The following is a 14,738-nucleotide window of genomic DNA, read 5'->3' on the forward strand; positions in this document are numbered from 1 at the left end:
TTCTATCTTTCAAACCTGATGCTAGGGGAAAATGGACTCCTAATTATGAAGGCACATATGTTGTTAAGAGAGCCTTTTCATGTGCTGCTTTGATTCTTACGATTATGGATGATGAAGACTTCACTCGTCCTGTGAACGTCGATGCAGTCAAGAAATACTCCGCCTAAAAAGAAAAGAACAACTCACTAAGTTGAAAATCCAAAAGGGCAGCTTAGGAAAAAAAGAGCGTCTCTGTGGATTGAAAACCCGAAAGGGAAGTCCAGGAAAAAGTTAGAGACATAAAACAGAAAATTTATCCTGGTAGATTGAATACCCCACCTTGGAGAAATCTAGGCAAAAGTTAGGGATTATAGCAAGTAACTGCATTCGGTTGATCCTAACCCTGGGAAGCAGTTTGGAGCTAGTCATTTGGTTTTGATTCATCATTCTCAACTAAAGACAAGCACAATGGATATTGGAGTTGGTAGGGAGAGTAGTGATTATTGTATTCAATGTATCCCTTTTCCATGTAAATTACCATTTTCAAACATTGTAAAAATCTATGGAGTCTCCCTAGTTAATTATCTGGATAGAATCACTACCCTTGAGTTATATCCTCTTTGGGTTAAGTCTTTGTTCGATCGTTTCTTTCTAGTTTTTACCTAGATAGATATTTTGGTCCCCTGAGAGTTTATTACCCAATAACTGGTAATATTCTTCTCGATTTTTTAGTACATTACTTTTTCCCAATACCCGGTAAAACGTAATCTACTTCCTTTGTTTTCCCCAGCAGATTCGTTTTCACATTTCCCCAGAGAGTCCATCCTTGATATGTTCACTTTAATCGGTGACGAATTTTCTATCCCTCTCGTGTATTTTATCCAGTAGCTGATAGGTATAATTCCTATTTTTCCCCTCGGAGTTTATCCTTGATATGTTCACTTTAACTAGTGACGGATTTTCTCTATTTTGCGGTATTTTACCCAGTAACAGGTAGTTGTAATTCCTACTTTCCCTCAGAGTTTATCCTTGATATGTTCATCCTAATCGATGATGGATACTCTCTCTTTGGTGTTCTATCCAGTAACTGATAAATATAATTCCTATTTCTCCCCGACAGTTTATCCTTGATATGTTCATCTTAACCGATGACGGATATTCTTCCTTTGAGTTTATCCTTGATATGTTCACTTTAACCAGTGACAGATACTCTCTCTTTGGTCTTCTTCCCAGTAACCGGTGGTTGTAAATCCTATTTGAGTTCTCTCCCCAGTAGGTTATTCTTACCCAATAATAGGTAATAAATACACTTCTTTTTCCTCAGCGAGTCATCCTTGATATGTTTACCTTAACCAGTAATGGATGTCCCTCTGTCAGAGAATATTATCTTCCTACCCAGTTACTGGTAATAGATAATATATCTATGGTACTCCTGTGTTGAAGTTCATTCTTCCCTAGTTGAGTTTAAGTGCGTACTTCCTCAGTGGAATCGCCTTTTCCTATTTGATTCGACTATTTTAACTTTGTTTTGATCTACCCGTTTCCCCTGCATATTTTCATGGTTCCCCGACCGAGTCCTTCCATTGATTTATTTTCATGGAAATTCCCCTTGTGTCTCTAGCAGTTTTCAACTCGTAGTTTGGCCTACGCATAACCTTTTATCCCCTAGAGTCTCTGTCTCCTCAGTGAGCTTTCATTATGGAATGCATTGTGCTCCTATGGACTTTCAGCCTCTTCTGGATTCTTTTCCTTTGTGGCAATATATTCCCCATAAAGATTATGTTTACATACACATCATATGCATCATGAGGTCTCTTAGGGACCAAAATTTGTTTCTAGATGTTGTTATTTAAGTCCATTTTACTGAGTTGATACAAAGATTTTAACCTTCGTATCCTCAGTTAGAATTTCCTTAAATAGGGGCAGCTGTAAGACCATAATTTTGAACCTAAGATCCCTCATGATATCTCATCATTTGCATTGAGTTTGGGATCACACCTTGGCATCCTCCTTACCCCTCATTCATTGGGTTTGTATTGGGAGGGATCACCAAGCACATTTGGTTGTATCATACTTTGTTTTTCATTATTTACTAACCAAAATACCAAAAATATGTCTATGTATAGCTTGGTTTCTTTTGTAGGTAATGTGTGCATCCAACATGCCTCATCAAACTCACAACTAGAGTTTAAGACCCTAAATGCAAGGAGATAAATCAAGAGATGGTTAAAATTAGTTATAGACATCATATATGGGTCCCCATGATCTTCATTTATCATTTTTATCAAGAATTCATCAAGAGTTTGAAGCTTGTTTGCCTTGGAAGCCCTAATTCATCTAGGTATCTTATATGACTTCCTCAGCAAGTTTCTTCAACATTTGATCCAATTATTTCAAGGTATACTTCATTATATATCATCTCATGCATATATGATCCTACATGAGTCCAAAAGATCAAGAGAACTTCAAGTTTGCAAGTTGGTTCAAGGTGGTTGACTAGAGAAAGTCAACTGGTCAAAACTGGGGTTCCCTAGACCCTATCTCCTACAATTTTTGTCATATGAAAATGATTTTAAAATAAAATTTACTCCTTATGATATTCCAAACAACTTTCATGTTGAGGTCAAAAGCTATTTTTGCTTGGAAAGTCATTTTTTATGGTGAAAGATTATAGGTCATTTTGTTTGTGCCCTAGTTAGGAGGTCAACTTCCAAGGACCATAACTTGCTCAATTTTTATGATATGAAGTCCATCCAAGTTCCATGATCAATTTCAAGATGTATCCTCCAACTTTTATTCTTTGAGAAATGTCAAATTCTACTTACAAGGGAATGTGCTAAGAGGAAACATTATAGGTCATTTTGGGCCATTACCATTGAACAAGAGATTTTCTTCAACTTCTAAAATGCATAACTCCTTCATGACAAATCCAAATGAGGTCAAATTTGTTACCAAATTTAAGAGATTTGAAAGCACTACAACTTTTATGAAGGAACTTTTTCCATTTGAAGCCCATAGAAAATGTTATTCAAGGTGGAAGAAGTGAACATTTGACTTGGTACTTAGAAAATTTTCAATTATGTTTGATTTTCCAAACTTACACCTCAAAATGCATCATGATCCAAGATTCAAATGGAAATATGTTCAACATTAAAGTTGTTCCCCTTGAATATCACCTTTCCAAAAAGTCTAAAATCACTTCATTTGGCCAAGGTTTGAATGACTTGCGCATGGCTTTTCTTTAAGGTTCCATTTGGAAGAATTTCATGACCACTTCTCAATTCCAAATGCATGGCTTCATGTCACACTTTCAGCATCATTCATGGTCAACTTTGGACCTGTTGACATCACTTCATGGGCCTATCACACGCCCATGCATCGATGCAAATGAGAATTGCTATTTTTTGCATTTGAATGGAAATGTGTGGAAATCAATTTCCTAGGCTATAAATACATTGCCTCGTGCTCAGAATTATAGACACCTTTCCCAAGCTTTGCGCCTGTAACCATCCCTTCACCATTAGAGGATAAACTTGAAGGTTTTCAATTAAAAATAGAGTTTCAATTTCACTTCTGTTTTGAAGTTGAAACTCCAAGAATCCAAGCCATTCTTTGATCTAATTCACTTCCTGCAAGCTTCTGAAATCAAGCCAAGGCCAATTGGAAGCAAGATCAAGCTAGATTCAAGCTCCTCGAAGGTGATTTTTCATAAACTTTCTCTTTTCGATTCTCTCTTAATTCTTCACCATTCTATTTGATTTTTGGTTGGCTGAAGTCCTACCAATGTAGGCAACAAGATTGAGTTGCATTGAGGTTAAATCGAAGCAACTCAGTTCATGATCCTCAAAATTCAAATCCCTATATCTTTCAATATACTTTAAATTGGAGAAAATTAAGGTCAGATTCGAGCTCCTGACCATTTTTTCTTTAAAACCATGTCCTTGTTTTTCATTTTAGTGAAGGTTGATGGTGGACCAGTCCGGTAAGGTCCACCGGAGAAGATGACCGAAGCCCTAGCTTCGGTGGTGTGTTGGAACCCTCCCATCCCTTTAATCATGTTCAAATGTTTTAATCTCGTCCCTTGGTTCTGATTACCATGTGTGTGATGCATTGACTGAAATCCACCATAGATAGCACACGCGCGACCATCAGATCTGTCACCTCAATTAATGAGAGAGATCTGATGGCCCTTGTTTTTTCGCTTTTTATTTTAATTTCTGAATTTCTTTTAATTGCTCCTAATTTATTTAATTCATAGAAATTTCATTTTTAATCCAAAAAATATGGGACTTTCACAAAAAATCTTTAAATATTTTTCTCTTCCATATTCTGAATTAAAATTCTTTTTTGGATTAATTTTGATATTTTTCATGAATAAATGTTTTCGTAGATCTTTTTAATTTTGTAAAAATACTTCTGACTTTTCAAAAATGGTGAAATCTTTTGTCTAAGGCCCTTTGACCTTGTTTGACCTATGATAAATCCTTTGGCCATTTATTTGGTGTTTTGAAGGGATTTTAAGTTTTGACCAATTTAAAATGTGTTTTAATTCATTTTTAAATTGATTTTTAATTGATTAAATGTTTAAAAATATTTTGGAGCCATTTTTATGGTCTTGTGATGTTTGACTTCTGTTTGGGCCTTGGTCAAGGTTGATTTGACTTTTGTTGGATCAAAATCATCGTATTTAGGGGATTGATGAAATGCACATTTCATCTTCCAAAATGAATGAATGATTTTGATTTGATGAAATTCCTCCCATGATCAATTTGTGTTTCTATCTTCCCCTCCCTCTTCATCTTCATCCCTATTATTTCCCATTCCCTTATTTGACCAATGAAATCTCTAATGTCTAAAGGCTAATTAATTCATCAATGACCTTGTGTCAGATGAATCAATACAAGTGTGATTGAGATAGGTCCCTTCCCCTTGATATTTTCTTTTAGTGTGTGGTATGTTTTAGGAGTTTGGTTCTTCATACTAAATCTCTAACATGCATTAACACCTATATTTTAATTTCCCGATCTCAGATAGTTGTAACTTCTACGTAAGTCCAATTACGATTGCTTCACATAGAGCTAAATTTGACCCTTAAGGCATAGCATTCTAGTAAGTGAGATTGTAAGTCTCCCATTCTTCATGGCATTGTGTGGAAACTTGACATTTTTTCCTTTCATGGGAGCTAGTGGCATACTTATTGAATTATCCAAGTTGGAGCCCTTCTCATGGAAGATGTCTTGGTTTAAGGATACATACTTGTGAGTGAATGGTTAAGTGTTCTCCAAAGAATGACTTAATCAATTAAAACTCAACATTAACACTTGAGTAACCATTGACTAACTCTTACTCATTATGCTTTTACTTTCAAGTCATTATTTTATGCAATTTAAATTTCAGTCATTTATCATTCATTGCCATTTTTACATTTCATGCAACTTGTTTATGTTTAAGTCCTTTTTCACTTTGCTCACTTGAGCCATATTTTGTGATTGTATATATATTGTTTATGTATTTTGATTTTTGTTTGTGGTCTTAGGACCTTAAAACACCTAATAACAACAAAAACCCTAAAAAAACATTTGGAGGATTGTTGAATTTGATCTGAACTTTTGGACTTAGGATTAGGCAACGTTCCCTGTGCTAAAAGGACTTGGACAATGCCAACATCTTGAGATTGAGTTATTTTGAACTGTGCATTCATTTTATACAAGCCTTTGGAATTTCTTATGTTCATTTGTGTCTCTGTCTCTGTGCTTAATTCTTATTTTGATCTTGTGTCAGATGCTTTGTTCTGAGTTGATCAAGGAATGTTTCATCTGATACATTGAAAGAAAAATAAAGATTGCTAGCTATTGGAGTTGCTTGCTTGGATGTGGCTATCTTTATTTGAGGCCTTGATCTTCATGATGTTTGGATATTGCTCATTGCTTATTGATTATTGCTTGATTAAAGTCCAAAGGAAAATGGGTTTCTATATGACATTCTTGTCTATTGGATTGCATTCCATTGGTCAGATCTTTTCAACTCTTAACATTAAAATTTGTGCTTAGGATAGCCTTTTAATCTCCTCCCACTTCTTAAATTTCAAAACCTCTCCTCCCTTTTCAAAAACTTTCTTTGCTTGTGATTTCAAACTGAGACATTGTTTTGATGATTAGAAACTTTGGCCATATGCCATTGAATTTTTGAACTTCTTTTTCTTAAATCAAATTTGTAAATAAACTTAATCATATTGACTGAAAATTTCAAAAGACAAAAAGAACTAATTACTCCATTTAAATTTTTGGCTCTTTGTGCCTTCTCTTATTAATTTTTGTTAAAAGTAATTCACCAACTTATTTGAAATTTTTACCACGAACTATGAGATTTTGATCTCTCATTTTTATGTTGGTACGTAGGCACAAGTCCGAAGGTTTTATCAAATACAAAAATATAATCAATGAATTCTTTTCTCATCCCGACACTCTATTTTTATCAAACATCTTTTTATACCAAAAAACACATGCACACATAAAAAAGGGCTCCCTAGGAGTACCTAGGACACTTTGGGTGCTAACACCTTCCCTATATGTAACCAACCCCCTTACCTCTAATCTCTGGCATTTTATTAGTTTTGATTTGAAAACTTCTTACCTTTGGGTTTTGTTCGTACTTTTCCTTCTTCCATTGGAAACAATAAAAGCGCGGTGGCGACTCTGGTTTTATTGACGTCAAGTTTATCCATAACTCGATGGTCATGAATTTACCTTTACAGAAGAAGGACCTCAAAAACTCAAGGGTTATTTTATGGTAGGTACAAAATCTCCTCGTTACAACAAAATTGTCCCAACCAATTTGGTTAAGCATAAAATAGACACTCTCTCTAATACCTAGGGTTGACATAGTCGGGCCATCAAGGTAGTTAGTAAGCGCCATTTCTTTCTAAAACAGAACCTCATAATGTTGCCTTTGATCCTCGTTTCTGAAACTTATCTCCATATTATCGGTGCTCTGCATCTCTAAAGTTAGTAGGAAAATTAACTTGGCAAGAATGTAGCCTAAAAGGAGACATGAGTCAAGTTAGTAATGATCAATAAAAATATACCTCTTACTATATCGGGGAAAAATAAGATTCAAAAACCATGGGTTGCCTCCTAGTAGTGCTTCATTTAATGTTGGTAGCTTGACATAATTATGAAATGACTAATTTTGTGAAAGAGAGGACAACTCTTTTGGTTGTAAACAAGTATAGTAATCTATGTTTTCGACACGATGATAGTGTTTAAGTCTCTGCCCATTTACAATGAATGCCTCATTAGATTTAACTATTATCTCAACGACTCTATTTTGGAAAACTTTGATAACCTAAAAAGGTCCAGACCATTTGGAACGTATTTTTCCAAGAAAAATTTTTAGTCGAGATTTGAAAAGAAGAACTAATTCACCCTCTTTGAACTCTCTCCTCACTATACACTTGTCATGCCACTTTTTAGTTCGGTCCTTATAGATTTGGGCATTCTCATAGGCGTCTAATCTTAATTCTTTTAATTCCTGGATGTCTAATATTCGCTTTTCACCTGCGGCAACATAGTCCATGCTTATGGCCTTAATGGCCCAATAAGCTTTATGTTCTAGCTCAATCGGAGGATGGCAGGATTTACCATATACTAACTTAAAGGGTGTGGTTCCTATAGGAGTTTTATTAGCCGTTCTATAGGCCCATAGAGCCTCGTGAAGTTTAGAAGACCAATATTTCCTAGATGTTGCAACAGTCTTCTCTAATATTTTCTTGATTTCCATATTAGAAATTTCAACTTGACCACTTGTTTGTGGGAGGTAAGGCGTTGATATTCAGTGTCGGGCTCCATATTTAAGAAACAGTTTTTCAAATAATTTTTTAATTAAATGAGATCTATTGTTACTAATAACGAGTCTAGGCACACCAAATCTAGGGAAGATAATGTTCTTGAAAGTTTTAATCACGACTCGTGCGTCGTTTGTAGGAGAAGCTACAACCTCGATCCATTTTGACACATAGTTAACCGCAACAAGTATAAATTTGTTTCTGAATGAGGATGGGAAAGGGACCATAAAATCAATACCCCATACGTCGAAGAATTCCACTTCTAAGATGTTTTTCAATGGCATCTCGCCGCGTTTAGAAATGTTTCCAGTGCGTTGGCACAAGTCACATTTGATAACTATGGTGTGTACATCCTTCCATAGGCTAGGACAATAGAGGCCAGATTGTATGATCTTTGCATAGGTCTTGGACGTGCTTGTGCGCCCTCCTTATGGTGCGACATTGCAATGAGTTATAATATTATCTATCTCTTCTTTAGGGACACATTGACATAAAATACCATTGGCACCTCTCTTGAATAGGAGGGGCTCATCCCAATAATATTGTTTTAGGTCATGGAAAAACTTTTTCTTTTGTTGGTAAGTTAATTCAGGTGGAAGTACTTTGTGCACTAGGTAGTTGACAAAGTCAGCATACCAAGGGATTTTAGATTGAGCATATACGACTTCCGTGATTTCTTCATTTTCAATTCCGGAGTTTCCTTTTTTGCAAGGATCATCTTTTTTAAAGCATTCAGATGTGTTATTTTATAACTGGGTGATAAATCGGTCATATGGGAAGTCATCATTGATGGGAACTTGGTCAGTTTTTACATTATCGAGTCTAGAGAGGCGATCTTCTACAATATTCTTCGTTCCTTTCTTATCTTTGATTTCTAAATCAAACTCTTGTAGTAGCAGGGTCCATCTTAATAGCCTTGGCTTAGTATCCTTTTTACTTAATAAGTACCTAATTGCGGCATGGTCATTATAGATAATTAGTTTAGCTCTCACTAGGTAAGAGCGGAATTTATCTAATGTAAACACTACAACTAAGAGTTCCTTTTCACAGTCTCAAGACAACACCGACGATGAAATCACTTGCATCACATATTATTTCAAAGGGTTCATTCTAATTTGGAGGTTGTATAACGGGTGCAGAGATCAAAGCTTGTTTGAGTAGTCGAAATGCTTTTAAGCATTTATCATCAAAGATGAATTCAGCGTCTTTCATCAACAGACCAGTTATGGGTTTAGTTGTTTTAGAGAAATCCTTGCTGAAATATCGGTAAAAACCGGCATGACCTAAGAAACTTCGTATTTATCTAACAGTTTTGGGAGCTTGAAGGTTTTCTATTACTTCTATCTTTTCCTTATCAACTTCAATCCCCTTGTCTGACACTATGTGATCAAGTACGATTCCCTCTTGAACCATGAAGTGGCATTTTTCCCAGTTGAGTACAAGGTTGACTTTTACACACCTTTCTAGTACCATTTCCAAGTTCGCAAGACATCCTTCAAAACATTGCCAATAAACTGAGAAGTCATCCATAAACACTTCCATGGTGTTATCCATAAAATATGCAAAGATCGCCATCATGCACCGTTGAAATGTTGCAGGGGCGTCACATAATCCGAACAACATTCGTCAATAGGAGAATGTGCGATAGGGACATGTGAAAGTGGTATTCTCTTGGTCATCAGGGTGAATTAAGATTTGGAAAAATCCTAAGTAGCCATCCAAATAACAAAAGTTAGAATGCCTAGCTAGTCGTTCAAGCATTTGATCGATAAAGGGTAAAGGGAAATTATCTTCTTTGTCATTCTCCACCATGTTTCAACATGCTTTGCTACAACTTCTCCTTTGTCATTCTTGACTATTGTAACACCTCCCTTTTTAGGTATGACATGCACTGGGCTGACCCATTTACTGTCGGATATTGGGTATATAATCCCTGCCTCTAATAGCTTTAGTACCTTCATCTTAACTACATCACTCATAATAGGTTTTATTCTCCTCTAGTGTTATCTTGAGGTTTTTGAGTCTTCCTCTAGCATAATTTGATGCATGCATACAGAGAGATTGATCCCTTTAAGATCAGGGATGTTGTATCCTAGGGTTGTAGGGTACTTCCTTAAAACATCCAACAACTGCTCAGTTTCTCTTTGACCTAAGTCTGCATTGACTATTATTGTGCGCTCAAGATATTTATCTAGGAATTAATACCTTAAGTTTTTGGGAAGAGTCTTAAATTCTACATAAGGTTTCTTTGGGCAAGGCATGGGATTGAGAGTTAGTGTGAGGCATTCTCTCAAACTATCATCCACATATGGCCTGCGTCATTCATTATCTTCTAATATAGGAGGTGCTGAAATTTTTAGGAACTCAGTGTCCTTAGGTGGTTCCATCTCCATTTTCTTTATACATTCGTCGATGATGTCTATGAAACAGCAAGTATCATCAATAGCAAGTGCCTTTAGAATTTGTGAAAGAATGAATTCAATTTTCTCCTCACCGACCTTGAAGGTTAGTTTTCCTCGTTTCACATTAATAGTGGCACCAATAGTGTCCAAAAAGGGTCTTTCATATATGATTGGAATGTTGGAATCTTCCTTTATGTCCATTATTATGAAGTATGTGAAGAAGAAGGGCGATCCAAAACGTAGCGGAATTTAAAATTTCTCCGTTAATGATCCTTACGAATGGGCATGATCAGTGATAGAATCATTACCTCTTGTGGCGATTATAACCTTTGATGCAGACCTACGGAGCGATCACGAATGTTGAACGATGACAACGCCTCTACTCAGTCCACACGAACGGATTCCTTCAATCTTAGTGCTAGCTGCTACGAATGAAGGCTTTGAGTGAGAGAGAGAGAGAGAGAGAGAGAGAGAGAGAAACGAAATTGCAACTGCACTAATGCTTCTGCACAAGGGTTCTATTTACAAAACCACTTGTGTGGGCTATAAGCTAAAAAGCCCACTTAAGTGTATGTGGCCCATATCTTATAATATGCCAAAATTACTTAAGCGCATGGTACCTTACCATATTTCGTATTCTACTTAAGTACATTATATCTTACGATGTTCTACAATTCACTTAAGTGCACCGTACCTTATGATGTTCCTTAGTTACTCTATCTCTCATCAATCCGTCCTTTGTGTGTGACCCTGTAGGTTTTCACGGCATTGGCAATTATATTAAATCACGCATTTAACATAATAAACAGTGAGCGGTATCTAGAAACACATCACTGCTACCCAAGACACGAAAATGTCATGTGATCTGACAAATCCTTATGTGATAATACTTATGTGTATAATTACCCTTTTTCCCTTATGTCTATATTGAACACAAGGCATAGACCGTGTCATCCTTGTCCAGTTCAATATTGGGCCCATAGATATTTATCCTGTTACGCAGGATGGAAAAATTTCATCTAGGTCACTTATGTCCCTTAGCATGCTTCGTGGAGTACCCATCAACTGTCTTTATGGTCATCTAGTTACGGACAATGTTTGATCAGCCATAAGGCACTCGACTCTACACCTAGGGTCCATAGTGGTTTCAGGTCGAAGGGTGATATACACCATTATCACCATGAGAATAACTTATGACACTTTGCATAACATTCTGTATAGTATTCTCATAGCGGGTCAATCCAGTATAAATATTACTCTTAATATTCATACCTATGTTTAAGACTTGATAACTCCTTATCCATTATCCATGAGATGTGATCATCAGTCTATAAACATAATAGTCTTCATGCTTTAATGTTATCCCACTTCACAATAAAGCTCGACTACGGATACTTTAAGAATAGTGTCCTTATATGTTAATGTGATCTCATGATTAAGTCATACTCGATACATTAAACGGACTAGCTATTCTAGGGACTTTATTAAACAAACATAATAAAGAAAAAGCCTTTTATTATTAATAAATAATTCGATACAAGTACCAAAAGTATTGGCCGCTAGGGCTTACACCAACAATCTCCTACTAGCACTAGAGCTAATCAGGTATACCTTTAATGCCCATAGATATAGTATGGCCATCATACTTTTGTTGCCCAAGAGGCTTTGCCAGTGGGTCAGCAATATTGTCAAGTGTAGGTACTTTGCATATTTTCACATCTCCTCTATCTATTATCTCTCGAATGAGGTGATAACGCCTAAGTATGTGTTTGGATCGTTGTTGAGATCTAGGATCCTTAGCTTGTGCGATAGCACCATTGTTATCACAATAGAGACCAATGGGATCCACAATGCTGGGAACTATGCCAAGTTCACTAATGAACTTTTTGATCCAAACAGCTTCCTTTGCTGCACTTGAGGCAGCAATATACTCGGCCTCAGTTGTAGAATCAACAATTGTATCTTGCTTTGAACTTTTCCAGCTCACAGCGCCACCGTTTAAGCAAAACATATAACCAGATTGCGATCTAAAGTCATCCTTATCTGTCTGGAAGCTAGCATCGGTGTATCCAATTACAGCCAACTTTTCCTGACCTCCATATATCAAGAATGAGTCCTTAGTCCTTCTCAAATACTTAAGGATATTCTTGACAACTACCCAATGAGCATCACCAGGATCAGATTGGTACCTACTCGTTGCACTTAAAGCATACGAGACATCTGGTCGAGTACATAACATGGAATACATGATAGATCCTATTGAAGATGCATATGGAATCTTATTCATGTGATCCCTTTCTTCCTTAGTTGAAGGGGATTGTGTTTTTGCTAGACACAGGCCATGTTGCATAGGTATGAATCCTTTCTTGGAATCATGCATATTAAAGCGTCTCAGCACTTTGTCTATGTACGTACTCAGACTTAGGCCAAGCAATTTTTGTGATCTATCTCTATAGATTTTGATTCCTAATATATAGGTTGCTTCACCTAGGTCCTTCATAGAAAAGCATTTCCCCAACCAAGACTTTACTTGTTGCAGGGTAGGGACATCGTTTCCAATGAGTAATATGTCATCTACATATAATACCAGGAAAACGATCATGCTCCCACTAACCTTCTTGTAGACACAAGGCTCATCTTCGTTCTTGATGAATCCATATTGTTTTACTATTTCATCAAAATGAAGATTCCAGCTTCTGGAAGCTTGCTTCAATCCATAGATTGTCTTTGTAACTTACATATCTTTTGGGCTTCTTCTAGTATGTCAAATCCTTCAGGCTGTGTCATGTAGACATCCTCAAGAAGATTCCCATTAAGGAAAGCAGTTTTGACATCCATCTGCCATATTTCATAATCATGATATGCAGCGATAGCAAGTAAAATTCGAACAGATTTAAGCATTGCAACTGGTGAAAAGGTTTCATCATAGTCAACCCCATGAATTTGTTTATATCCTTTTGCAACCAGTCTTGCCTTATAGGTATGTACCTTACCATTCATGTCAGTCTTCTTTTTGAAGACCCACTTGCATCCTATAGGGTTAACTCCTACGGGAGGCTCTACCAAGGTCCAAACTTGGTTTGTGTACATGGAATCCATTTCAGTGTTCATGGCTTCTAGCCACTTCTCAGACTAGGGACCTGTTATGGCCTCTTGGTAGGTCACAGGCTCATCTTGATCCAGGAGTAATACATCACCTTGATCAGTTATGAGATATCCATATCTCTCAGGTTGGTGATGTATCCTGCTTGACCTACGCTGGTCTTGTTCTACTTGAGCAGGTTGCTCTTCCACAACTACTTGTGTTTCCTGCTTTAATTCCTCCATAGGTGTATCGATGCTTTGTGATTCTTGAATTTCTTCAAGCTCTACTTTCCTCCCACTGTTTCCTTTGGAAATAAAATCCTTTTCTTGGAAAACTCCAGTTCGAGCGACAAACACTTTGCCCTCAGAAATAATACCCTCTTGGAAATAAAATCCTTTCCTTTGGAAATAATACCCTCTTGTTTCTTTAGGAGACCCCACAAATAAGCATTTGTCAGATTTGGGCTCAAGCTTAGTTGAAATTTGTCGTTTCACATAAACTTCGCAACCCCAAATCTTCATGTAAGACATATGTGGTTTCTTACCACTCCATATCTCATATGGTGTCTTCTCAACCTTTTTGGATGGAACACAGTTAAGTGTGTAAGTTGTTGTCAATAGTGCATGTCCCCAAAAGGAGTTTGGAAGATCGGCGTGACTCATCATGGATCGGACCATGTCTAACAGGGTTCGATTTCTTCTCTCAGATACACCATTCCATTGGGGTGTTCCAGGAGGAGTAAGTTGGGATAGGATCCCACACTCTTTCAGATGGTCATCAAACTCTAGGCTTAAATACTCACCACCTCGATCTGATTGAAGAGTTTTAATATTCTTACCTAGTTGGTTTTGTACTTCATTCTTGAATTCCTTGAACTTTTCAAAGGACTCTGATTTGTGTTTCATTAAATACACATACCCATATCTACTGAAATCATCAGTAAATATGATGAAGTACTGAAAACCTCCTCTGGCTGGTATGTTCAGTGGTCCACATACATCAGTATGTATGAGGGCCAAAAGATCATTAGCTCTTTCACCTTTTCCTGTGAATGGAGACTTTGTCATCTTTCCAATTAAACAAGATCTGCATGTCTCATATGATTCAGAATCAAAAGAGTCCAAGAGTTTATCTTTATGGAGTTTGGAAATGCGTTTCTCATTTATGTGGCCTAATCGACAATGCCAAAGATAAGTTGGATTTAACTCATTAGGTTTCATCCTTTTAGTATTAGTGTTATAAATAGGCATTTCAATATCAAGGACATATAGTCCATTGGTCATTTGTGAAGTAGCATAGAATATATCATTCAAATAAATTGAGCAACAATTGTTCTTTATTATAAATGAAAAACCAAACTTGTCCAAACAAGAAACGGAAATAATATTCCTACTAATTGCAGATACATAATAACAATTCTCTAACTGAA

Source organism: Lathyrus oleraceus, chromosome 3 (genome assembly GCF_024323335.1).
Source record: "Lathyrus oleraceus cultivar Zhongwan6 chromosome 3, CAAS_Psat_ZW6_1.0, whole genome shotgun sequence".
NCBI lineage: Eukaryota > Viridiplantae > Streptophyta > Magnoliopsida > Fabales > Fabaceae > Lathyrus > Lathyrus oleraceus.